This window comes from Microcaecilia unicolor, chromosome 2, assembly GCF_901765095.1.
Source record: "Microcaecilia unicolor chromosome 2, aMicUni1.1, whole genome shotgun sequence".
NCBI lineage: Eukaryota > Metazoa > Chordata > Amphibia > Gymnophiona > Siphonopidae > Microcaecilia > Microcaecilia unicolor.
Window position 1 is genome coordinate 265,419,027 of NC_044032.1, and position 27,219 is coordinate 265,446,245.

The window sequence follows — 27,219 nt, forward strand, 5'->3', positions numbered from 1 at the left end:
TTCCTTATACAAAGCTCCATGAGCGTGTAAAGTTGTGAAGGCATACTTGGAATCAGTATAAATGTTGGTTACCAGTCCTGCTGCTAGCTCCAGAGCTCGTATGAGGGCCACAAGTTCTGCTTTCTGGGCTGAAGTTCCTTGGGGCAGGGCTCTTGCTTCTATCACCTTGTCCTCTGTCACCACAGCATAGCCTGCCAATCGCTTGGAGTTCTCCACGTAACTGCTTCCATCTGTGAAATAAATTACATCTGGGTCCCTCCACGGAACATCTTTAAGATCTGGTCGACTGGAGTACACTTCATCCATGGTTTGGATACAGTCATGATCCGGTGGTCCCTCAGATGCTGGCAAAAGAGTGGCGGGATTGAATGTAGCCACCGTTTCCAGATGTATCCGTGGATTCTCACATAAGCTAGCTTGGTACTTAACCATGCGGTTATTTGTAAACCAGTGGTTGCCCTTATACTCCATGAGGGTAAGAACTGCGTGGGGGACTTTAACAACCAGTTCTTGCCCCAAGGTCAACTTATCAGCTTCCTGGACCAGTAAGGCTGTTGCTGCAATGGCCCTCATGCAGGCTGGCCATCCTTTAGCCACTCCATCCAGCTGTTTAGACAGGTATGCAACAGGCCTCTGCCAGGATCCCATCATCTGGGTCAGCACACCCAGAGCAACCCCCTGTCGCTCATGGACATACAGTGAGAAAGGTTTCTCCACATCAGGAAGGCCTAACGCAGGGGCTTGGAGTAGGGCTTTCTTTATGGCAATGAAGGATTGTTGAGCAGTAGGTCCCCATTCAAATGGTTCCTTTTCACCCCCCTTTGTGGCTTGGTAAAGGGGTTTCGCCATCAATGCAAAATTTGGAATTCAAATTCTGCAGAATCCGGCTGCTCCCAGAAATTCCCTAACTTCTCTTCTGGACTTGGGTTGAGGAATTGCAGCAACTGCTTGCTTCCTACTGACATCCAGTCTCCGACTTCCCTGGGAAATACAAAAGCCCAGATACTTCACTTCTGACTGACAAAGTTGGGCCTTTGAGCGTGAGACCTTATAGCCTGCATCCAAGAGTAGCTCCAGCAATTCTCTGGTAGCCTCAAAACACTCTTCCTGAGTCACTGCTGCAATCAGGAGGTCATCTACATACTGGAGTAAAACTCGCCTGGAAGGCTCAGATTTAAAAGTCTTAAGGTCTTGCCCTAGGGCTGTCCCAAAAATAGTGGGGGAATTCTTGAACCCCTGTGGCAGGCGGGTCCATGTATACTGAAGCTTCCTTCCTGTTACTGGGTTTTCCCATTGAAAGGCAAAAAGCAGTTGACTGGCGGGGGCCACCCGAATACAAAAGAAGGCATCTTTTAAATCAAGTGTCGTGAAATGGGTAGCTCCAGAAGGTATCAATCCTAACAGGACATATGGGTTAGGCACTACAGGGTGTAATGAGATAGTGGATTTGTTGACCACTCGTAAGTCTTGGACTGGCCGGTAGTCCTCAGTCCCTGGCTTCTGAACTGGCAACAGTGGCGTATTCCATGGAGACTGACAAGGACGAATAATTCCATGGTATAACAGACGATTCAGGTGTGCTTGGATCCCTTCCAGAGCCTTTCTGGGAATTGGGTATTGGCGAAGATGGATTGGCCGGGCACTTGGAAGTAAGTCTACATGGACAGGAGGAATATTTCGGGCCAACCCTGGGGGATTATCTTCTGCCCATACCCCACTGACCTGAAAGCTGTCTGCCAGGGGTAGGTCAACTTGGCCCTGCGACTGATGCAGCCGCCATTCTTCTTCAAGGGGGCAGCAAAAACTCAATATACCCTTAGGGCTGGATATCGGGGGCCGAAAGGAGACTGAAGTCTGGCCATCAGAGTCAAAGGAAATTTGGGCCCTAAGCTTGGACAGCAGGTCTCGACCTAACAAAGGGATTGGACAGTCTGGCATATACAGGAATTCATGAGTGACTGTGTGTGAGCCTAATTGGCATCTACGGGTTGTCAGGAAGGGCCTCCGGTTCTGCACCCCCGTGGCTCCCACCACTCGGACAGTTTTTCCAGACACAGGCGCTAATCGCTCCGTCACAACAGAATGTTCAGCTCCTGTATCAATCATGAATGGAATTGAGCGGCTCCCTATAGTTAACTTGACCATAGGTTCCTGGGAGCCCAGTTTGTAGGAACCCGGTCTGTCCTATTCGTCCCATTCTGCCATCTCGGCTATCCCGATGATGTCAGATTCAGCAGGCTCATATCTTCCCTCTCGAACTCGGCCTCGGCTTCCTCGATCTCCTGGTCCCCTTCTCAATCCCTGGCGCCTCTGGGGGCATTCATCTTTCCAGTGCCCTCTTTCCTTACAGTAGGCACACTGATCCCTCTCCAATCTTGGTCTGGGATTCTCCCCCCTTGGCCGGGATTGATTGAAGGAATCTCGGGGCCTGGCTGGCGGTCCGGGGTCCCACTTTGGCTTCCCATTAGCTAGAGGTCGACCTCGATTAAGGGTGGAATTAGTAATAGCTGCCGCTAAAAGGTCGGCCTTCTTCTGCATCTTCCGGTCAGCCTCTCGGCGCACCTCCTGATCTCTATTAATGAAAACCTTGGTTGCGATCTCAATTAGCTGGGTGGTATTCATCCCTGCGAATCCCTCTTGACGCTGCAACTTCTTCCGGATATCTGGCATACTCTGGGCCACCAATGCACTATTCACCATTCTCTGGTTTTCTAGTGCTTCAGGATCAAATGGGGTGTATGTTCTGTAGGCTTCAATTAGTCGCTCTAAAAAGGCCCCAGGGGATTCAGTTGCCCCTTGGAGAATTTCAGAGACCTTTGCCAGATTAATGGGCCTCTTTATGCCTTTCCTCATACCTTCCAGCAAGTCCCGGCAATAGCCAGACAACAGTTCATAGTGCTGCTCATTATTTGGATCCCAAACTGGAGCTGCGCGAGGAAACCGAGCTCTAACCCATCCCTCTGGGTCCTGTGTCCCCCCGGGGACACGTTCTCGCGTGATGGCCTCAGCATTTTGCAAAATCTTCCGCCTCTCCTCAGTTGTGAAGAGGGTCAGGAGAAGTTGTTGACAATCAGTCCAGGTTGGGTTATGGGTGGCCATAATGCTAGCCACTAGGTCCACCACTGCCTGAGGCTTTTCAGTATAAGAGGGGTAATGCGTCTTCCAATTCAGGAGATCGGTGGTTGTGAAGGGTACATACTGGTAGGCCTGTGCCTGTATAACCTGACCCTGATTATTAGGATCCGGTCGAGTGGTAGTTACCTGACGGAGTGGCAGAACTCTCGAGGAGGTGGGAATGGAATCTGAGGTAGAGCTAGGAGCTACCCTCCTATCATGCTCAAAAGTGATTGCAGCGGGTCTAACCCATTCAGGGGAGGTAGGTTGAAACCCTGAGGGATGGGGAGGGGTACTCATAGACTGAGAGGTAGTCACAGGTGATTCAGTCCATTGAAAGGGATGCCGGGCCCCTGATGAGTGGGTAGGGGTATTAGAGGGAGAGGCTGGGCTGTCAGGAGTTGAGGAATCAGGGAGTGGAGCCCAAAGCGGGTCTTCGGAGGTTAACAGGGAAGGATGTGGCAGAGGAGGGTAGAGACTGGCTGAAAAGTCCAACCTAGGATGTGGTGGGGTTCGCACAGTAGGGGAGGAACTATCCGGAGAAGCCTGTACTGGAGAAGCTTGGGCTGGGCGGCGTGGATCTCTAGGGGCGGCACGGAACCCCAACAATGGGCCATAAGGTGGTGGCTCAAGATCTGAGGGGTCATCAGAGAGTATGGGTTTCTCAGACAGGGTAGGGGCGGAAGCCACCGATTGGGTGGTAGGCTTCCTAGGGCTCTTTCCCTCTTCTAGTTTAGATTTTCTAATCTTTCTTTGAGCACGGCCTAACATGAATTTTACTGGGGATCCCATATAAGTTTTCAACCAAGGGGGAGGGTCAGTCACAAGACTGTCCCAGGAATCTATATAAGGGAGTTGTTCAGAATATTCTGGTTCTCCTACAACTATGCTGTAGACCTTCCGGATTACTTCAATATCTAAGCTGCCACTAGGGGGCCACCCCACTCCCATAGATGGCCACTCAACTTCACACAAAGTTCTTAGAGTACTTGAGCTTAAAGTCTGTCCATAGTCATTAATTAAAAATCCTTTTTTGAAGTTCTTAAGCATACAGTCTAGGGGAGTATCAATTTGTCTAGACGATTTCCCTCCCATAATGCTTACAGTTACAACACACAAAGAGGGGGGGGGGATTTTTTTGGATTTGCGGTAAGGGGTCCACAGATCCAGAAACAAAATGGTAGACAGACAACAATCGCTTCCTTCCGTTGCTGGCCAATTGAACTCGCGTTAATTGGAAACGCAGCTATAAGAAGTCCGCACTCGTTTAACATTCACGCATCACACATTCTGCACAAAAAATCCCACCCAACAATTTCAGATTTCTCAGATACAGATAAGCTCAAGCGGTTTCGCTTCTAATCTCCACTAGACTAGAAGGTACTAGGGCCTTCGCTGAGAGTTGATCAGACTCTCCTTCCCCCAATTTTTGAGGGGCTGGTTTACAATTTCCTAGCTAGGACTACAATACAGAATACAGAATACATACCCGGCGAATGTTCTCCAGTCAGTTGGGTGCTGGGATTAATGCAGGATTCAGGATCCCACCGCTGCCACCAAGAATTGTTGCAGGAATTGATGCATGAATTTATGATACTTCAGGAGTCAGACAGCACACCAGAATGAGAGAGAAATCTTCTTTATTTGCCAGCAAACAAAGTAGAACATCAGCATTAAGTCTCTTCTTCTCTTTCTCAGCTCTCTGTGTCTTTGTGGCTTCTGTCTCAGCTGCTTCTCTTCTTATGCTGTCTTCTCCTTCTTCTGTCCTTCTCTTTCTTCTGAGCTCCTTCTGACGTAAACTGCTTCTTCTCCCACTTATACAGTTCTATCTAGCCTAGCCTAGCCCCCTTACTCTCCAATTGGTTAAGGAATAGATTGATTACCTTGCCTCAACCAATCAGCTCTATACAAATATCAGTTACATAGGTTCCAGACATCCTAAACTGACCTATGACCTGGGGGCCCCTCAAGCTAGACATTTGGGCTCCAGAACTCCTGCATGTTGTTATGATTGATTTCTCATCTATAGCTTAACCTGGGTTCACTTAGAGGATAATGGATATTCTTACATTTATTATTCTCATATTCCTAGTACTAACTGCTAACTAAACTCTGGCATTCATTAAAGGGGTCAAGGGCCAGTCTTACTTAATGGCATACATATCAGTTATTACTTTCAAGACCATTTCTACATTTTACCTATAATTAATCAAGGAGAAGAGAGCTGACTAGTCCTGACCTCTTTTCACCTATCAGCTCCATACATCAAATCAGCCAGAACTATGGCTAAGTCAAACCATATGTTGATCTCTTCAACTACAGTTTTGCTTAGAAAGTCAGACAAAGAGTAATACAGAATTTAAAAAGGTTTCCTACATATTAACTACACAGAATACATATTCTAAAATAAGCATAATCAAATTCCCTATAAAACAAATCTAAACATCAGGAATATCTACATATTAAGCACTTCTAAATAGTATTTCAGCCTATTCCTTAAACTACAATATGTCATATGTCTGGCTCATGCCTGCTTGCAAAACTATTCAATATGCCTAATAGTATACAAATGTTGAGCTAGCCTTCATCATTCACAAGGGACAGAGTTTCATTTCTCACTGACCTTTCTAACCTTTGGCTTAGCCAAGCTAGACATTGAAAATAATCTGAACCATCTGGCATTCCTTCACTTTAGTTGCAAGGTAAAAAATTGAACTTTTTAAACATCAGACTTTTAATATCATTTCTTTGTCCACTGCCTCACTGCCTCTCCGCTGTATCCCCTGGTAACTGCCCCTCCCCTTTTCCAGCTCTCTAGGTGGGGCCCCCCAGGTCCCTCTTTTCTGGGGAGATAGCCCAGCTTCTTCGGCTGGCCCAAAACAATATGCAAATTAGCCAGTTACATGTAAATTCAGTTTATTAGCTCGGTTACAGTCTTTTCTTGGAACCTGGCTTTCCCATTCTCATTCTGACTGAGATTCACCCCCCCCTGAGACCATTCCCTGAGGACATCTGGGTCGCAGGGTACAACAGCCTCCTCCCCTGGATGGAACCTTCTTTTATTCACCTTAACCTTACGGTCCCATCCTCCACCCCACGGCTGTTGGTTCTTCTAAACACTTTCCCAAGCTTAAAACAGTTCTTCCAGCTTATAAGTTCACTTCTTCCTACCCAGGGCAATCTTCCATTTCAAACTTTTCTCCTTGCCCTGTTGCCTAAACACATAGTCTATACTTCTTATCCTGGGACACACAGTACCTCTGGGTTGTTCTTGACTCCCCATCTTTTCCTTTGGGGACACACAGGGCCATAGGGCACAGCCAGGCTTTCTCCTGGGGGAGAACCCTCCTCTCTTTCGGGCAAAACCTCTCCCCTCTGCTAAGAGGAAGCTATTTATGAGGTGTCCAATAAACCTCCCCACCTCTTGAAACCTCGCCCCTCTGGTTCCAGAAAGATCTGGCCTAGAAGCCTCTCCTCACTCCCCACAGCTATCTCTCTGGAGCTCCCTCTACTGGCCCATACATGCCCATACTCAGCTCAATCCCTGGAGCTCCCTCTAGTGGCCAGAATGGGCATTTTCCCAATTTCAGTGGGCGAGCGCCCTCTGGCGGTCTCCTCCTGTAAGGGCAGACACTGTGGTTATCACATACCCCCACCCTTAAGATATTGCTGCTCCCTCAAATCTCTTCTTTGAGGTGCAGCAATTCCTGACTCCCCTACCTCATCTTGGGGTCAGGTTCCTTCTCTCCCCTATCACTTAGGAGGGATTCTCAGGAAGGCTTTGTACCCAGTGGTCCGCCTTACCACAAAGGCTCTTCTTTGCTCTAGGGGACCTTCCTCTGAAACCCCTAGAAACTCAAAGATCCTTAAGCTTTTCTTTCTACGCATTCCTAGGCCTCGGCGTCTAATCTCTTCCCCTACTTTCCTAGCCCATGGGTACACCCCCTTCCTCACTCTTGGTTCCGGGTGCACTTTCCTCAGGCCTAGTGCCCCTAGCACTTCAGGGAAACTTCTAATCAAACCCTTTTCCTTTCTACAACCCTGGGCTGTACTTCTTCGACCCCTAGGCCCTGACTGACCTCTGTGGGTTTTGTGTAGGGTTCCAAGTCTCCTTTTCCCTGAGACTTTTAAGTGTTTCCTATTCCTCCCTTTTGGACTAGGATAACCACTTTTAGCACAAGACTCCCCCCAGCCTCTGGGTGATCTAGCCTCCCCCTGGCACCCTTCCTGAGCCGGGGTCCCCTGCCTAGGAGCTATTTCATTCCCCAACTCTATTGTGCAGTATCTGGGCCCTAGGCTCAACCCTTTCTTCTGGGACCTGAACCTTTCCCTCCCCTGGGCAGCCTCTTCTCTTTCCTGCTTGCCCTTCTGGGGTTTCTCCCCACCTTTAAATTTTACACCACCTCTCACTGTGGTTTCAACAGAGTCCCTCTGACTCTCCCTATCCTGGCCCCTACTCATGGACAGGCGTTTACTTAATTTAACCCCTCCTGGGTCATTCTGACTCTCCCTATCCTGACCCTTACTCCTGGGTAGGAGTTGACTGACCCCTCCTGGTCGCTCCTTCCCCTTGAGCTTTTCCTGGAGGGCTACAATGCAGGCCTGGGCTTCCTGAAGCTCTTTTAACCTCCCTTGCCCATCCTGGAAGAGCACATCCACTGCTAGGGTCAGCACTCTGCACTTCTCTTCCATGGCCTCCCTGCATCTTTCTGCCCTTTTTGTGGTCTCTTTGGCCTGCAGCCTCTCAGCAGCCCACTCAGCTGCCCCCTGAGCTTGAACCAGTTGCAACTCCTTTATCTGAGTTTCCAACTCAAGGTTCCTCTGAGTAAGGTACCCTACCCTTTCCTGGGCTGCCTGCCTCTCCACCAATAACCCCTCTATCCTTTGGGTGTATCCCTTGTGCAGGTCTTCTATCTGGATTACCTTCTCCCTATTAAGCTCATTCAGGCCCCTGGCCTCAGCTTGGGTCTGCTGCAATGCCCCTGTTAACTGAGCCACCACTTCAGTATGTCCCTGCTGCACTTCCCTCATCTGGCTTTCCTGTTGGCCCTTCAATTCTCCCAGCCCAGCCTTTACCTGGGCTAAGATCCCCCTCAGCTCTCCTATAGCTGTTTGCTGTAGTTTACCCATCTCCTTAACACTCTCCTGCCTCTTAGCCCACTCCATTTCCTTCTGCTTTACCTCCTGCTTGGCTTCTTCTAATTCTGCCTTTACAGAGGTGACGAGCTTATTTTCCCTTTTCTTCTGGAGTAGAACCCAGGCTTGCTGTTCTCTTATGCTTTCCCTTTGGGCCTCCTGCTCTTTAAACCACTCCTGGCGAGCATTCTGGAACTCAGCTTTAAGTAGGGATACCCTCTGCTCCTGGTCTTGTTGCAACTTGTCTGTGAGGTCCCTTATCTCCTGTTCATGTGTGGACTGCAGCTTAGCTAATTGGGTCTCCCTCAAGGCTTGGGTCTCTTTCAGGGTAGTGGTAAGCTGGGCTACTTCTGCTTCCCTCTCCTCCCTTAGCTTAACTTCTGTGCGCAGCTCAGCCCTAACCGCGGCTAGCAGTGCCTCACAGCCTTCCTTCTGCCTAAGGGACTCTGCCAGTTTGGCCTCTAAGGCCTGCATTGAAGCAGCCATCTCCTCCTTACAAGCTGACTCGAATAGGACCCATCTCTGTTCATTCTCCCTCAGACTATTCTCCATCGCCTTCTGGGCCGCCCCCTGCTGCTGCTGTATATGGCCCACTAAAGTTACCATTAGTCCTTTATTTAGTTCCAGGACCTCCCTCAGATATTGCTCCGGGCGCCTATAGACTTGCCCCAGTTTACCTAGGGCCTGTAATTCCCCTTCTAACTGCCAGACATTTTCTGTAAGGGATTTTAACAGCAGGTTCTCATTCTTTTCCTGGGCCTCCAAGTATTTCTCCCTTGGGGCAACGCTCCCTGGTTCCCCACCCCATGGAAATACTGCCCGGTCCTCACCGTAGCATGGGCAGCCTACTTTATCTTCAGCTGTCTCGCCCCCCTGCTCACAGTGTACATTGACTTCCCCTCCACAATCAGGACTACTCTTTATCCTGTTACCTGGGAAGTTTTCACCTGGGCCTATACCCCCTGGACCTTTCCACGAGGGTTTACCCTTCTTACCAGGACTTTCACTATCCTGCAACTGGGGCTTTCTTCCCTTGTCCCGGCCCCCATCCTCCCTCCTGGCACTTTTCAGGTTTGTGGCCACCCCTCTCCCTGGGACATTGGGCGCTTTCCCTGCAGCGGGTTCCTCCTGACCCTCTTCCCTGCAGACACCTCTTTCCCCTTTGGTTCCCGGCCTACCCATGCAGTCTGCCCCTGAGGAATGGGTTACCTCCCGACTCCCATGGCCTTTGGGCTTCCTCTTGCCTGCCATGTCACTTAACCCCAACCAACCAACTGTAGGATTTCCTATTTCCTCCCAGTCTCCCAGTTCATCCTCTGAACTGCCTACTGCCAGATACCACTTTCCAACATGGCCCATTTCCCCACATTGGTCACACTCTGGCTCAATCACTTCTCTTTTCCTCGGGGTCCTGTCTTCCCCAGACACCCCTCCAGGCTTAAACAATGTCCCAACAGTCTCTGAACACAGTCCCCCTCCAAGTCCCAGAACCTGGATCATGGTGTCCAACTCTGCCATGTCCATTCCTTCTGCTGACGACTTGGGCTCCGGCTCCTCGGGCCTCTGGACTTTTCTCTTCGGTCTGAACCGTCTCCGCCCTCCCATGGCTCCGACGTCCTTCTCGACCATCTGCTGGGATGTAGCCTGCAACACAAGAGAGATATCCAAGTGCGGACTGTCTGTTTCCCTGGTCCTACACTTGCTCTACTTCTTAAACTCGTACCAGAATCTCCACCAGAACAAGCCTTTCTAGCATTTACATGAACTGCTCTTCTCAGTTTACTGGATCCTCCCTCGCCTCCCCCCTAGGTACCCTTTACCTGGGTAGGCGAGTAATACGCCTTTGTCAGCGTTGGCCCCCTCGACGGGCTTCAGGAACCTCCTGGACACCACCTTCACACTCTGGCCACTCGTCTGGTCTCTGGACTCTGGAACTCCTCCGACCCGGTCTGTCTGCCTTCTGCGTGGACGTCCGCTGTACATCCTACCACTGCCACCATTTGTAAAAAGGATCACAGTAGACGTCGTGTCCCTCGACTGACTGACCTCTGGAACTTGACCGCTCCCGCTATCCTCATACCGGGGCCTCCTCTGGAGACGGACGCCTGCTCCACTCAGCTTTCTTTTTTTTTGTTATAATTCTTGTTTATTGCAAGCCAAACACTATCTGTATACATCATTCTCAAATGAAACAGAAAACAAGTACAGCGTTTGATTTGCGTAACTTTTTTAACAACATTACATCAACTAAACCCCCCCCTTCCCTCCCCCCTCCCTCCCTTTCCCCCCTCCCCCCCCTTATCTAAGAGTTCAATATTTTACTTCTTGCTACTGGAGTGAGTGTGTCCCAAAATGGAGACCAAATGTCACAAAATTGTACGCCTCGCTTGGAGGCCAGGTCCTTTATTCCTTTCTTCTCTATCGCATAGGCTTGGATCATTGCTGAGCGCCAGTGAGATATAGTGGGGCGGTCTGTTACTAACCACAGCTGCAGAATGACACGTTTTGCCATCAAAACTGCTCTTTTCAAAAATGCTTTAAATCCCACTGGCGCTGGTTGTTGTATTCCAAAGAGATCAAACAATTGCCGTGGTGATGGTTTCCACTGATTATTCCATATCAGAGATACGTGTGTATTCAATTCAATCCAAAAAGGTTTTATCAATGTGCAATTCCAAAACATATGCCCCAAGTGCGCATTAGTACCATTACATTTTGGGCAAGTGTCTGTATCTCTAAGAGTAGCTCTATATGCTCTATGGGGGGATATGTGCAGACGAGCAAAAATTTATACTGCATCTCCCACCACGCTGCATTCTCCGTGGTTTTGTATAAAGACTTGAGGCACACCCCAATTTGCTCTGACTTGAGGTTGGTGCGCAGTTCTGTATTCCAGGCGAGTACCACCGTCTGATAATCATTTGCCTTCAATGAATCCCTCAAATTGCGATGAAAATATTGCAGTGGCACTCGTAATTGTGCATCCAGTCCTAGCAGTTCATTCAGCTTCTCCCAAGAAGCGGCACTTAATGAGGTAGTGGGTAAGGAATTTGTATAGTGTTGCAGTTGTTTGTATGCTAGCCATTCATTTGCTCCCAACTTATACTCTTCTCTTAACACATCGAAGGACTTTATAACCCCCTGTTCCGTGACCACATGAAATAAATACTTAACCCCTGCTGCAGCCCAATTCTGGAAAGAAATGGAGGAACTTCCCACCGGAAAGGCCAAATTCCCCTTGATTGGCAATAATACTGAGACTTTGGTATCTATGTGATGGAGCTTACCTAGTCCCTTCCACGTAGCACGCATCGGGGAAAGAATATATTTGTAGTGCCCTAATTGAGGTAGTTCCCTTGAGGGCGCATGGAGCCAATATGAAAAATGCATTTTACCCAGAACTGTCACTTCTGCTTCTGTGCAAGAAAAATAGCTGGTAGTGCGAAACCAGTCTGACAGATGTCTCATATTACTAGCCATGGAAAACAGTTTTAGATCTAACAATCCCAGTCCCCCCTTTGGGCGCGGCAACATCACTCTAGATAATGGCATCCTTGCTCTTTTCCCCTGCCACAGAAAAAAGTTTATCTTCCTCTTTAGCCAACCTCCCTCATTGGTCCGCAATAGTAGTGGAAGCATTTGGAACACATAGGTCCACTTTGGAAATAGGACCATATTGTACAATGCTATGCGTCCCAATAAATTGATCGGAAGTGCTTGCCATCTTTGCAAAACTTCACTGGTCTGTTGTCTCAGGGGGGTAATGTTCAAGCTATAGAGCTCTGAAAGATTTACAGGGATATAAACCCCCAAGTATTTAATTTTAGATTGTGCCCATTGAAAGGGGAAATCACCTGCCCATTGCTCTCGAATTTCTGATTGAATTGGTAGTGCCATTGATTTGTGATAATTTAGAGAGAATCCCGTAAGGAAGCTAAACTCATCTAGGACTGCCATCAAGTACCCTGTTGAGGACCTAGGATTTGTCAGGGTCAAGAGGATGTCGTCAGCAAACGCCAATACTTTAACTGCCAGTGAGGGCATAGTGATCCCCACAATATCTGGATCTTTAATAATTGTGCGGAGAAGTGGCTCTATGTATAATAAAAATAACAGCGGGGATAGTGGGCAACCTTGCCGGGTGCCTCTTTGTAATTGGAAGGCTGCAGATTGAGTACCATTTGTGATTACACGTGCAGTTGGGTTCGAGTACAATACTGCAACCGCCTCCATATACCAGCCCCCCAGACCAATATAGGTTAGTACTTTAAACAAGTATTCCCACTGTACTTTGTCGAATGCTTTTTCCGCATCAAGGCTCAACAGAATTAGCTGTTCTTTTGTGGAATGGCTACGTGCTATCGACATGAGAACCTTGCGCACATTTACTGTGGCCTGTCTGCCTCTCACAAACCCTACTTGATGGTCTCCTATTAATGTCGGTAAGTGTTGTGCTAATCTATCTGCCAATATTCTCGCCAGGATTTTTATATCCACATTCAACAAGGATATTGGTCTGTAAGATTCTACTTGATCTTGGGGTTTACCCGATTTAGGGATCAAAGTAATTAAGGCCTCATTCTCCCCCGGAGAAAGATGTCCGCGTTCTATTACTGCTTCATAATATGAAATAAGAGGTCCCATTAAATCTAGACTCAGAATTTTATAGTATTCGCCTGAAAACCCATCAGGGCCTGGAGCTGATCTTAAAGGTATAGATTTCATAACTGTCTGAAGTTCCTGTGCTCTTATGGGAAGAGAGAGCTGCTCCTGTACCATCTGTCCCAAACGCGGCATACCTGCATTTTCCAGGTAGTCTTTTATCAGAGAGCCCTGTTGCCCCTGTCCTTGGGCATACAACCCCTCAAAATATTCCTTAAATGCGTTTGCAATCTCTTCAGGTTTAGAGAGCTGCGGCCCTTTTTGAGAATTTATATAGGGAATAAATTTTTTGGTTGTTTGGGCTCTAGCTACATGTGCTAACAGTCTGCCCGATTTATTCCCAAATCGTTGGAAGTTTAATCGTTTAGCATACAGAAGTCTCTGATATTTTTCGTGGATCATCATGTTCAAAGCTACCAGGGCAGCTGCCATTTTTTCTTGGTTTTCCTTGTTGGGCTTAGCTAGGTGCAATCTCTTTGCGGCTCTATAGGCCGATTCTAGTCTAACTATACCTGCTGCTAATCGTTTAGTGCGTGCACTCATAAATGCGATTATTTCCCCCCGGAGGACTGCCTTAGAAGCCTCCCATAACACTATTGGTGACGTATCAGGTTGAGCATTTGTATCTATATAAAACTGCCAACGCGATTTCACATGATCTATAAATTGTCTATCCTGATAGAGATAGGATGGGAAGCGCCAATGAGTGTTAGTCAACCCTCCAGAATTCAGATCCAAATCTATTCCAATTATGGCATGGTCAGAGATCTCTGTGGGTCCTATAAATGCCCTCCCCACTCTGAAAAACCATGTGTGTGTCATTAATATGTAATCAATACGTGACCACGTTTGGTGGGCCTTTGACTGATGTGTATAATCTCGGGTCTCAGGGTTGAGCAGGCGCCAAGGGTCTACCAATTGCAGTGATTTACATAGTGCTGGAAGACCCTTCCCTCCTCGCAATGCAGCTATTGCCCCTGGGGAGGACCTATCCAAAACTGGGTCCATGACTTGATTAAAATCCCCGGTCCATACCCAGGGGGCATCTGCATATTGCATTCCCAATGCAGTTAAAGTTTGAAAAAAATTAGGACAATAATTATTGGGCCCATATACTGTGCACAGATAAAACTGTTGTCCCCGGAAATTTAAATGGATTAACACCACCCTTCCTTCTGAATCTTTATATATTAATTTAGACTGGCACGGGAGGCCTTTCTTGAGTAGAACAATCACACCACTTCTACTATTCCCGGAAGAAGAGTAGTGACACTCTCCCACCCACTGTTGAGATAATTTCGCATGTTCGATATCCGAGAGTTTCGTTTCTTGTAAACACGCGATATCAGCTCCATGCGCCTTTAGTTGGGATAGAATTTTGTAACGTTTAATTGGTGAGTTAATCCCTGCTACGTTCCATGACAATATTCTCAAGTGACGTTTACCCGTCATCTATGTTGGGGTAACTCTGTTCTCTCCTGATTCTCGTCTCATACACAACCCCCGGAAGCCCAGCCTCCCCCAGGGGTATCTGTCCCCAGCCTGTTGTCCCCTGTGTCCCTATCACCTTTTTCCCTTCCTCCATCTTCTTAATTGCTCCCACTCCATTTAGTATACCTCTCACTCCAAGCAGTCCTATTAATCTCCCCCTCTTCCCCCTTATCCCCACCCTTCCCCCTTCCCCCTCCCTTTGATCCCCTTCCCCTTCTCTAACTCTGGCTTCCACCCCCATCAAGAGCGGGCCACGGGTCACTCCTTATGCTTTGCGGGGACGACCCCCCCTCGCTAAATGGTTACAAAGCTTACACACATACCTCCATTAACATGAAACAGATAACAGCATTAAAACTTGCCTTTTACCTAGTGTCTGACAATCTATACTCTCAGGTCATATCACTCATTCCATCCTGTGTGCTCACCCAGGTTCGGAATTCTTCCGGGGAGCTAAAAGAGTGCCACTTGTTATTATGCTGCAGCTTCAATGTAGCTGGATATTGCACTGAGAAACGAATGTTCTTTGTTACCAGCTGCGAACATATTCCTGAGTATGCCCTGTGTTTTAGAGTTAATGCTGTCGAGTAGTCCTGGAATATCCGAATCGACCGGCCTTCAAATTGTAAATCCTCTTTTTGAGATTTAAATAAACGCAGAATATGCGCTTTTTGAGTAAAGCTGTGGAACTTCGCTATCACAATCCTTGGTCTGTCTGTCGAGGCCCGCACCGGTCCAAGTCTATGTGCTCTATCCAGGCGGATCAGGCCCTGTTCCCCAACCTCTGGGAAATTTTCCAACAGCCAGCCTTCCAGCCATGTCAGTAAGTTTGTGTCTTTTATAGTTTCTGAGAAGCCCACAAATCTCAGATTTTCCCTTCTAGCTCTATTTTCAAGATCTTCGATTTTGGCTTGCTGTGACTCTGTAAGGGCTTTCAGTGCGGTAATACTCTCTGCATGCTCCTGTGCTGTGTCCTCCACATCCGCGACTCTGCATTCAAGTTCGCCTGTCCGCCGCGACAGATCTGCAGTTGTTTGAACCATCCCTGCTATTTGTTCCGATAGCTGCACAAAGCGGGAATCAAGTGCTTTTACCACAGCGTCTGTTAGCTCGGGAATGAAGTCCGGAAGTGCCGGCGAAGCCGGTGGGGAGGAAGCCGCCATTTTGTCCTCGCTAAGGCGCGAGCGATCCGGTCCTTTTCTCGGCGTTTTCGCCGGCATTTGCCGTTCGGATTTGGCCACAAATTTGTCCATTCGCTTCCTCTCCCCTTTAGCAACGGCAAGTTTCTTTTATAAGCGGTTCGTGGGAGGTAATTTTACGGCGGGAGGGAGTCCCCTGAGCAGCTCTCTCTCAGCACATCTTCCGCTGCTCACCGCATCACGTGACCTCCACTCAGCTTTCTTTTCGAGTTCTCTAGTCCTCCAGAACCTTCCTGTAGTCAGTGGGCCTTTCTGCACCCTTTCCTGGGGGGATACAATTATTGCCTGTCCTTGTCTTCCTGGGGGTTATTCCACCCTCAGGACTCTCTGGGCTAGTGCCCTTTGTAAACCCCCCCCACCGGAGCCTTCTCTGGTGTGCCTTGGTCCTCTAGGGGCTCCTGCCTGGCCTCACCAGCCTTTTACCACAGGGAACCACCTTGAAACCAGATTTCTATGTGGTTGCATTCATTCCGGCCTCTAGGTTTGGTCTTCCCCTTTTCCTCAGGGTGACCTCTTCCTTAATCGGCAGTCCTGGTCCTGCCTCTCCGCTGTATCCCCTGGTAACTGCCCCTCCCCTTTTCCAGCTCTCTAGGTGGGGCCCCCCAGGTCCCTCTTTTCTGGGGAGATAGCCCAGCTTCTTCGGCTGGCCCAAAACAATATGCAAATTAGCCAGTTACATGTAAATTCAGTTTATTAGCTCGGTTACAGTCTTTTCTTGGAACCTGGCTTTCCCATTCTCATTCTGACTGAGATTCACCCCCCCCTGAGACCATTCCCTGAGGACATCTGGGTCGCAGGGTACAACAGCCTCCTCCCCTGGATGGAACCTTCTTTTATTCACCTTAACCTTACGGTCCCATCCTCCACCCCACGGCTGTTGGTTCTTCTAAACACTTTCCCAAGCTTAAAACAGTTCTTCCAGCTTATAAGTTCACTTCTTCCTACCCAGGGCAATCTTCCATTTCAAACTTTTCTCCTTTCCCTGTTGCCTAAACACATAGTCTATACTTCTTATCCTGGGACACACAGTACCTCTGGGTTGTTCTTGACTCCCCATCTTTTCCTTTGGGGACACACAGGGCCATAGGGCACAGCCAGGCTTTCTCCTGGGGGAGAACCCTCCTCTCTTTCGGGCAAAACCTCTCCCCTCTGCTAAGAGGAAGCTATTTATGAGGTGTCCAATAAACCTCCCCACCTCTTGAAACCTCGCCCCTCTGGTTCCAGAAAGATCTGGCCTAGAAGCAGGGTTGCCAGGTAGAAATTTTTTTTCCAGCCCAATCCAGGCCAGAAACCAGCCCAAAACCCGCCCAAACACAAACCCCGCCCCTGACACCCCCCCCCCCCGCGTCACCGGCCCCGCCCCCGCCGTCACCGGCCCCGCCTCCCACGTCATCGGGCCCGCCTCCCCGTCATCAGCCCCGCCTCCCCATCATCGGCCCCGCCTCCCACGTCATCGGCCCCGCCTCCCACGTCATCGGCCCCGCCCAAAACGTCACTAACCCCGCCCAAAAACGTCACTAACCCCGCCCCCCGCGGCCGAAAAAAATCAAAAAGCCGCCCAAAAAGCCGCCCGGAAGCCCTAAAAACCGCCCAAAAAACCGCAACCCGCCGCGGGCAAAAATTTCCCGCGGCGGGTCGCGGAAAACCGCCCAATTGGGCGGTAAAACCGCCCACCTGGCAACACTGCCTAGAAGCCTCTCCTCACTCCCCACAGCTATCTCTCTGGAGCTCCCTCTACTGGCCCATACATGCCCATACTCAGCTCAATCCCTGGAGCTCCCTCTAGTGGCCAGAATGGGCATTTTCCCAATTTCAGTGGGCGAGCGCCCTCTGGCGGTCTCCTCCTGTAAGGGCAGACACTGTGGTTATCACAGTACGTATTGAATCTGTGATAAGGTCCTTCTTATACAAACACAAATAATAGGATAAGAAGATAATAAAAACTAAAAATATACAAATAAAAAAATATAAAAAGAAAAAAAAACAAAATACAGAAAATTTGGAAGAAAGAAGAAGGCGGAGGTGGGAAACATCTGTGATTATATTTGTCATAATATTGGGGTACGCCTCAATTGGCAAAGAGTGGTAAAAAAAAACCTACGACTGTATGAGACTTTCCCTGAATAAGAGTTAAAGTACTAAACACAGCAATAGGTTGCAAGTACATATACACATCATAACTTCTACTAATTGAGGTATTGTATGTTAGATATAGTCATAGTAGAATTTTGCCATATAATTTGATCAATTCCAGAAACAGCAGGAAGGCTCACAGCAGGCTTTGCACCAGGTAGTGGAAGCTACGAGGGAACAGCAGGGACCCCTCTTAAAAGCCCTGCAAGCCCAGATGCAGGCGATGGAGGACTTGATCCAGAAAATCACTGCACCCACCTGCTACTTATGGACCTGTGTCTTTGGTAAAATGGGGGGAAAAGGATGATGTGGAGGATTTTATAGTGACTTTTGAGCAGTTTGCCCTGGCCGTAAAATGGCCTCCAGAGCAGTGGGCTGTGCGGCTGGCCGGGTGTTTAACTGGAGAGGCTCTAGCGGCCTATAGGGCCATGTCCCCAGCCCAGGCCTTGGACTATGGACAGGTTATGGCGGCCATTAAAAGTAGGCGGGGGTTAACGCGGAACTATTTCCAGAGACTCTTCCGGGAGACAGCCATAAAGGGGGAAGAGAGGCCCTGAGCACTGGCCCAAAAGCTTAAGGATCTGGCTTGCAAGTGGTTGGAGCCAGATAAGAAAACGGTTGAACAAGTGGTAGAGGAAATAGTGGTGGAACAATAACTGCACCACTCCATCCACAAAATAGAGAAACAAGCTGCAGCAGCACACACCCCAAACAAACATCCCTCTCCTCCATAACTTCCCTTAAGATGTCTAATGTAATCCTCCTGTCTCTCCCCAAGAGGTCTAATCCTTTTCCCAAACCCCCCCCCCCCCAAGAGGTCTAATCCTGCCTTTCTGACCCCACTTCCCAAGTGGTCCAAATTCCCTCCCAACACCTAACTCAAAACTCCATCCCTGATATAAAAGGTGTAGCTCCCCAGAGCCCTGTCCTCCCCCACCCCCCACTGGGACCTACCCAGTGTCTTCACTGGTAATTCAGTGATGCTGGGTGGCAGCACTCCCCCTCTGCTGCTTCTCAATATGGTACCCTTTCCCCCCTAGCAGTATCATATTGGATCCTTGCATCATCCTGGCAGCAACGGAGTGGGACAACTGCTGCCCAGGACCATTGAAGAGGTCCTAGAGGGGGTTGGGGGTGGGAAGAGGGTATGGGTCGGGGGGGGGGGGGGGGGAGGCCATGCCTTTTGTATCTAGAATAGTCAAAGGGATCAAACTTCTTGAGGAAGGGGGGAAATCAGACCTGTGCCTGTTTTTCCCCGTCCATAGTTTGGACTTTTTTTTTTTCCTAAAATGGACATTCCTGCTGCATGTAGATGGCACACAAATGTTCACTTCACCGTGAATTTTAGAACAGGCTCTGCCTCAGCAGATCCTGTTTGAAAACACTAGTAAAACTTGAGACAACCTAACCTGGACGTCTCAGTTCCTATTGGTTTGTCCCTTTCTAAAATGTCACTCACTCTTTCTGATGCTTAACACCCTTAACTCCAAAGCCCAAAGTCTAGCTCCAAATGTTTTTATTTCTATTACTGAAGGTAGCGGGAAAGTAGTTTACTATAATACCCACTTACAGTTCAGGGGCTCTGAGGCTCTATTGCAGACATTTCAGTGCAGGTTCCACAGGAATATTGTTTCTCAGGAACATTATAGATTTTGGGTAGAAAACTCTTCCTTCAGCCCAGTAGATGTTCCTGTACCATCAGTAGCTGGAGTGAAATCCAGGTCACCTTGCTGGAAAAATACACTTCTTCTAACCCAGTCTCTCCTTTTTCCTTTAGTTCTCAGAAGGTATGTAGGAAGGTTCCCATTCCCTCAGACATCCATCAGAGCAAATGCTTAAGTAGCTTTTGTGATTTGTGCACGTCTGAATGACTCCTTGACTTTACTATACAACACAAATTGACTACTGTAATGTGGTCTATCTGGGGTGCTCAAGGATTATTCTTGAGAAGTTGCAAATCATACAAAACATGGCTGCCAGATTAATATTTTCAGTTGGTAGGTACGACAGTGTTGGTCCTCTTTTGATTAATCTTCACTGGTTGCCAACGGAGACTCAGATGGAGTCTAAAATGTGCATGATTATATTTAACATTTTATATGGTATGACCCCAGAATATAATTTTTTCTGCATCTGTATCATATCAAAGGGTCAGGATTTAGAACTCATTGCCATCCTCTATTTGAGCAGTGCAAGATTATAATGTTTTTAGAAAGACAGGTAAATCTTTTTTATTTCATACATTTTTGTTTAGCAAAGATTAGTTCCTAGTTTAAACGAGTTTTAGGTATTGTGATCAGGATTAATGTATAAATTATTGTATTTCTCAGGTTATTCAGGTTTTTTTATGTAAAATCCGCACCGAACCTATTTATGGAAGTAGCGGGCTATAAAAATTGTAATAATGTAATGTAACTAGGGTAGCACAGTATACTGTATGTAGACTTCTGGGATCGATATGGTTAAGACTTTAGGCCTGAAGGGCTCTTCCCTAATGCGAATGGTCAGCCGAAAAAAAAAATATTAAAGGTGAATTAGGGGTTTTATACTCGGAGGAGCTTCCTACCCACATTGTTCCCTTCCCCTAATTATAGTACAGTGGTAATAGCTATTCTCTCATTTTGGAAGAGGCCAGAACTTACAAAATGTACGCAATGCCCAACAATGGCATATTTATTCAAGGTGTGTGTGTTGCATATGCACCCCCTGTCAGACCCAGCCCCCTGCCCATGCCTTAAAATCACTTCTGCTAAAGTCTTTGCCCGGGGCAGTGGCAGCAGCACTCATTGGTTGCCTGTGGCCTGCACTGGGACTTTATCTCTGAACTGTCCTGCCACTTCTGACAAAACTTCCTGTTTTGTGAAAGATGGACGGTTCAGAGAGAAAGTCCCGGTACAAGCCGCAGGCAGCCTATGAGTGCCACTGCCATTGCCTAGGCAAAGACTGGAGCAGAGGTGATTTAAGATACCGGGGGGGGGGGGGGGGGGGGTTGCGGGAGACACACCCCTGTTAAAAATTCCTGGCTATGCCACTGCCTGCTTATGTCGAACAAAAGACAAAAATTACCTGCTAAGTTACCAGCTGCCCTACATAAGAATTATCTGATGCTGTTAATGAACTACACTGTATTATATCAAGTAAAATAAGTCTCTTACCCACTAATTTATGTCCAATACACAGAAGTGATGGCAAATAAAGACCCCCAGCCCCCTTCCTGCCTCTTCATTTCCTTCCTGCTGCATTACCACAAACACCACTTGATTTCTGGCTTTACACTTGATCCACCTGCACCAAGGATCCATCTGTGTCTGTTCCAGACACACCTTCTTATCAGAATCCTCTGCACTTGTGCCAGATTTACTTATTCCTTGCTTCCTCTCACTCCCTCATGTCCTCACAGAGTAACTCTCCTTTTAATCCCATCCCCCATAAGGATGAGACTTGAGACAATTTGTCATATTGCCTTCTGTCATGTTCAATCTGGAATTTGAGGCTTGTTAATTTAAGATCAGGAAGCTCTTGCCTGTGCTTTAACACAAGGTTACAGATTTGGTTGTTTCCATTGGTCTTTTGCAAAGCATGAATACTCCAGATGTTCACTATCAGGTTATCTTTTACTTTTGCCCATTTACCCTCCCCGCCCACCTCCGAACTTCTCTATATCAGTTTTCACAGAGCAAGTTTCTAAGGGCCTGTTTACTAAGATGCACTAGCTTTTTTAGAGCGTGCTAAAACTAGAGACACCCATAGGAATATATGGTTGCCTCTAGCATTAGCGTGGCATGCTTTTCTTTTCTTTTCTTCTTTCTGCTTTATGTCTGTCATTGCTTTAAATTGTAAACTGACTTGATACATACACTGAAACACAGATAATGAACTATAAACTAAGTAAAAAAAACTTTGTCCCTTGGCTCCTCCACTACTGGTCATCTTCTGCACTCCTATGCTATTTATCCTCCACCATTCTGTCCCTTTCCAGGGTTTCTCACACAAACCACATTTTTCCTTACTTTATCTCAGAATCTGTAGCACCCCCCCCCCCCCCACCACACACACACACACACTCTCTCTCTCTCTCACACCCTGAAGAAATTCTTCCTTACCTTATCTCAAATCTTGCCCCTGTAGCTTCTGTTAAGGCTTGTGCAGCTGGTATTCTACACAGTACTTAAGATCACTCTTTTTCACATGAAAGCAGCTGCCAGCGGACCTTTCTAGCCTGTTTGTTGTTCACATCTATTTACTTTGCCATACATGCAGTTGCTCAGTGTTCTTTTCTTTTAAGATATCCAGCCTGCAGTGAGGTTCTCTATTAGCTAGAATCACTCTGGCAGATAGGAGGTGGGCCCATGAGAAGACTACTAAAAGGTATAGGGTGCCACCTGCAGACCCCATGCTGCAACAGCCAGTAGGAACCAGTAAACTCATATTTTAATGTAAACTACATCTAAAACATACAGTAACTATGACAAAAGTTTACACATTTTTACACTCTTTATTGAAAACAATGCTCTTATGAATCACAAGTTCTCTTCAAATGTATATTTATATGGAACTGTAACCCATATATCTCCCATATCTACATAAAACTATCCACCATTCATTCCTCTTCTGCAATCATACCCACACACTCTACACACCTATATAATATATTTTAAAATATCCTCCTTCAGAGGGATATGATTGAGGTCTATAAAATCCTGAGTGGTGTAGAATGAGTAGAAGTAAATTGATTTTTCACTCTTTCAAAAAGTACAAAGACCAGGGGACACTCAAATAAGTTACATGGAAATACTTTAAAATATATATAGGAGGACATTTTCATTCAAAGAAATAGTTAAGCTCTGGAACTCACTGCCAGAGGATGTGGTAACAGCGATTAGCGTATCTGGGTTTAAAAAAATTTGGACAAGTTCCTGGAGGAAATGTCCATAGTCTATTATTGAGACAGACATGGGGAAGCCACTGCTTGCCCTAGGATTAATAGCTTGGAATGTTGCCACTAATTGGGTTTACATCAGGTACCTGAATTAGCCACTGTTAGAAGCAGGATACTGGGCTAGATGGACCATTGGTCTGACCCAGTATGGCTATTGTTATATTCTTAGTACATGCAAAATATTCTAAAACCACATCTGATGTTATGACAAACTAAAATTAAAGTGTCGATGTCAACTCAGTAAGGCCAACACACAATCTCTCCACTGCAAAACACTGCACACATTTATGCACAAACACATTCAGAACCTTACCATACATAACAGCACTAACACCCGAAACTCAAGAGCAACAACCTTATGCATGAAAAGGCAGCACTGTAAATATTACACTGGGCCGTAATACACCAATACACTGCCTAGTGAGAAAACAGAACAAACAGGACTACAACAAGATCTCTACTTAGATACTACATGCTAGCAGAATACCGCATCTTGGTCACACACACAAAACACAGACAGATCTTCAACAATTATGAAACAAGGGACCACAGATCAGTAGTAGAGATATGAAAGCAACAAAATGAACTGGAAACTTCATGCAGTCAGACTCTGCATACAACAATACTAGAGATATAGAAACTGAAATGCAAAAGATCAGAATGCACATTTCCAAAAGCTAATATAACAAAACACAGGATGGCCTAGAGTCAGAGTAGTCCAAGGATGGGTGCGAGAAACTTGTAGTAGACATTAATAAAGCACATTTTTTTTAACTAGAAGTGCCCTCATAAAGTGCAAACATCTAATGATTGCAAAACAGGAATCTCAATAGGAGAGCAAAAGCTCAAGACAGTGGAGGCAGGACCCAGCATAATCACCACCCACACATTATATGCTCCCCAGCACCAGGACAGCCGACAAACAGCGCAATTACCTTCATTTACTCTATTGAAGTTCATTAATGTGTGACAGAGATCTTCAATTGAATATGACTCTTGACACAGGTATTTTTGCCAAAATACAGCTGTGTCGAGTCTTTGCTTTCCAACTAAGACCTCTGTTTTGCAATTTTTGTATATTTGCACTTTATGAGCATATGATTGTGGTTTTACGGATTTGTAATGGACATTAATAAAGCACATTTTGAACTACTCTTACTTTTTTCTAGGTCATTCTCACTATTTTGTTATACTGACTACTTTGTGAGGATTTTGTTCTTCTTGTTTTGTCTATATTTCCAAAAGCTAACATATTCTAGTGAATACATTCTAAATAAAATACTTTATTTTTCTGTTTCCGGTGATGTCATTGATAAGATGGCAGCCTCAGCCTGAAGCTCCGTCTGAGCCCCACAAATTAAGGTGTCCTTTTGACAGTTCCCTTGAGCTATTTGCTGTCACACCATGCTGCTGGATTGTTGGAAGTTAACCTTTTGAGGTGGTGATGTCTCCCAAATGCCCCAGCTAAATAAAGCAATACTTTAGGCGCAGGGGCGTGAAGACTCAAGTGGACAGTGTGGTCCGGTGGATTTGGATGTGGCCCTAATGGTGTCGAGTGACTTGGTGCTTTTGCAGTATATGGAGGATTGGGCACCATCAGATGTGAATGCACCTTTGACAAAAAGCGGCCTGCAACTGTTGCAAGACAAAGACAGATTTACAAAAGGATGTATGAATAAGTTAAAAGATCTGATCCAGGACCTCCGTGGAGGCCTGGAGGACCTGGGATCACGTGTGAAAGAAGCTGAGCAGCTTGAAAGCTATAATGTGAAATGGGCTGATCCTGATAGTTGGCTGATAGCGAATGCAGCTTTATTGGAGATTCTTAGTGATAAGATTGATATTATTGAAAACAGTGCAAGGCATCATAATGGACACTTGTGGGGAGTCCCAGAACCCAGAGAGGAAAATTGCAACTCGAGAGTGAATAATATATGTTCTCAACTTCTCAAAGCAGACTCTGCACAAGCCACTGAACTTATGGATATTGTTCTAGATACAGCCCATCGGGCCTTGGGCCCAGTATGAAACAATAAGCCAAGGGATATTATAGCATGTTTTCACTCTTATAATGTGAAGGAGAGAGTCCTGCTGGCTGTGCACAAGGCAGGAGAACTTAATTATAAGGACATAGTAACATAGTAAATGATAGCAGATAAAGACCTGTACGGTCCATTCAGTCTGCCCAACACGATAAACTCATTTTACATGGTATGTGTTACTTTATATGTATACCCAAGTTTGATTTGTCCTTGCCTTTCTCAGGGCACAGACCGTAGAAGTCTACCCAGTACTCTTCTTGTACTAAGTTCTGAAGCTAACGTCAAAGCCCCTTAAAATGTACACTCCAGCCCATCCCTATCTATTCACTCACGATCAGGGTGTAGACCGTAGAAGTCTGTCCAGCTCCCGTTTTGTTTCCCAATTACTGGTGTCGCCACCCAATCTCCGCTAAGATTCCACGGAACCATTCTTTCTAAACAGGTTTCCTTTGTGTTTATCCCACGCATGTTTGAATTCCATTACCGTTTTCATCTCCACCACCTCCCGCAGGAGGGCATTCCACATATCCACCACCCTCTCCGTGAAAAAAATACTTCCTGACATTAGTCCTGGGTCTGCCCCCCTTCAACCTCAATTCATGTCCTCTAGTTCTCCCACCTTCCCGTCTCCGAAAAAGGTTAATTTGCAGATTAATACTTTTCAAATATTTGAACGTCTGTATCATGTCACCCCTGTTTCTCCTTTCCTTCAAGGTATACATATTCAGGTCGGCAAGTCTCTCTTCGTACGGTTTGCAACACAAATCCCATACCACTTTTGTAGCTTTTCTTTGCACTGTTTCCAGTCTTTTTACATCTTTAGCAAGATACGCCCTCCAAAACTGAACACAATACTCCGTGGGGCCTCACCAATGACTTGTAGAGGGGCATCAACACCTCCTTTCTTCTGCTGGTTATGCCCCTCGCTACACAGCCTAGCATCCTTCTGGCCACTGCCGTCGCCTTGTTGCATTGTTTCTTCACCTTTAGATCCTCAGACACCAACACCCCAAGGTCTCTCTCCTGAGTCGAGCTTACTAAGCTCTCCACTCCTATCCGGTATCTCTCTTTTGGGTTTCTGCACCCCAAGTGCATCACTCTACACTTCTTGGCATTAAATTTTAACTCACTACTATAACTTAGAAAAACATATTGTTCAAAAATTACTAACAGCTCACTACTCAAACTGTCTCTCACAACGTGATACGTGTTTAAATGTGCTCAGTCCGTATCCATTCCAACCATTATATCCTCAAGAGGAATATGTAGTAGTGTCACAGATGGAACCATCATAGCACATTAGGTGTTCCACCTCCTTAAGATATGTATGTATATACATCTAAACCATCCATAGTTTTTATCATATAGATAGACAGAACTGCAATGCATTCAAATTATACAAACACTTGTATACTGTAATTAGTTATGAATTCTGATTCATTTCTGTTTCTCAATAGTCTTACCCAATGTCATACAGCATGCAAGATAACACATATGCCCAATAATGAAAGATATAACTGCTGCTAGTACCTACGTTTTAACTTGTGCAAATTCCAAAATAAATCCCCACATGTACATATAATAACACAACTCCTTCACATATATTCTGAAATGTCTTATAATATTTGCTTGTTATACTATTATCATGTTCTTTTCTTTTTTTTCATAATCATGTTAACTAAAATCTTTCTATAATACTAAATGTATATTGTGATAAACACAGTGATTGCCCTACCCTGAGGAGGCCGCTAGATGGCCCTCTCCTTTCAGAAACATGAAAATGCCCTGATCTGGCCACTAGAGGGAGCCAAAGAGGATAGACCATTGTAGTGACCAGAAGGGACGGCTAGGGGGTGCTCGTGGTATAGGACCTGTCCTTCCCTGGAGAGGCCACCAGGGAGAACTCTCTGAGCAGAAGCTGGAAAGTTGGAGAGAGTCTAGGTGCGGACCTTTCTGGAAGTAGGGGGAGAGGCCTATAGAGGTGGGGTGGATTATTGGCCACCCTATATAAAGCACCCTCTAAGCCAAGAAGAAGAAAATGGGGACTTGAAACCAGCTACCTGAAGTACCAAGAAGCCCAAAGCCCAGTGGAGGAGATGGAGGGACCCATACCGACTAAAGCCTGAAGACATCAGAGGAAAAGTAAAGGTACTTACCAGACTTAAGAACTATGTTATTGATAGACTAGTGAATTGTTTGAAATGGACTAACAGCCGTGGGGTGGAGGATAGGACTGTAAGATCAATGCGAGTGAAGAAGTCCTATCCAGGGATGGTGGCTGTTTTACACTGAGACCCCGGTCTCTCAAAGTAAAGGGGCTCAGTCAGTGTATTTGCGAGTGAAGGATCCTTGGAAGGAAGTTGTGCCCCCCCACAAGATTGAATCCAAGTCCTAATAAAGTGAATTTGCATTTTGATGACTGTCTCATTTGCATATATGTGAAAGCTGGAGAATCCTAGTTGAAGTTCCAGGAGAGTGCGAGGGGTCACGGCCCATGGATCAG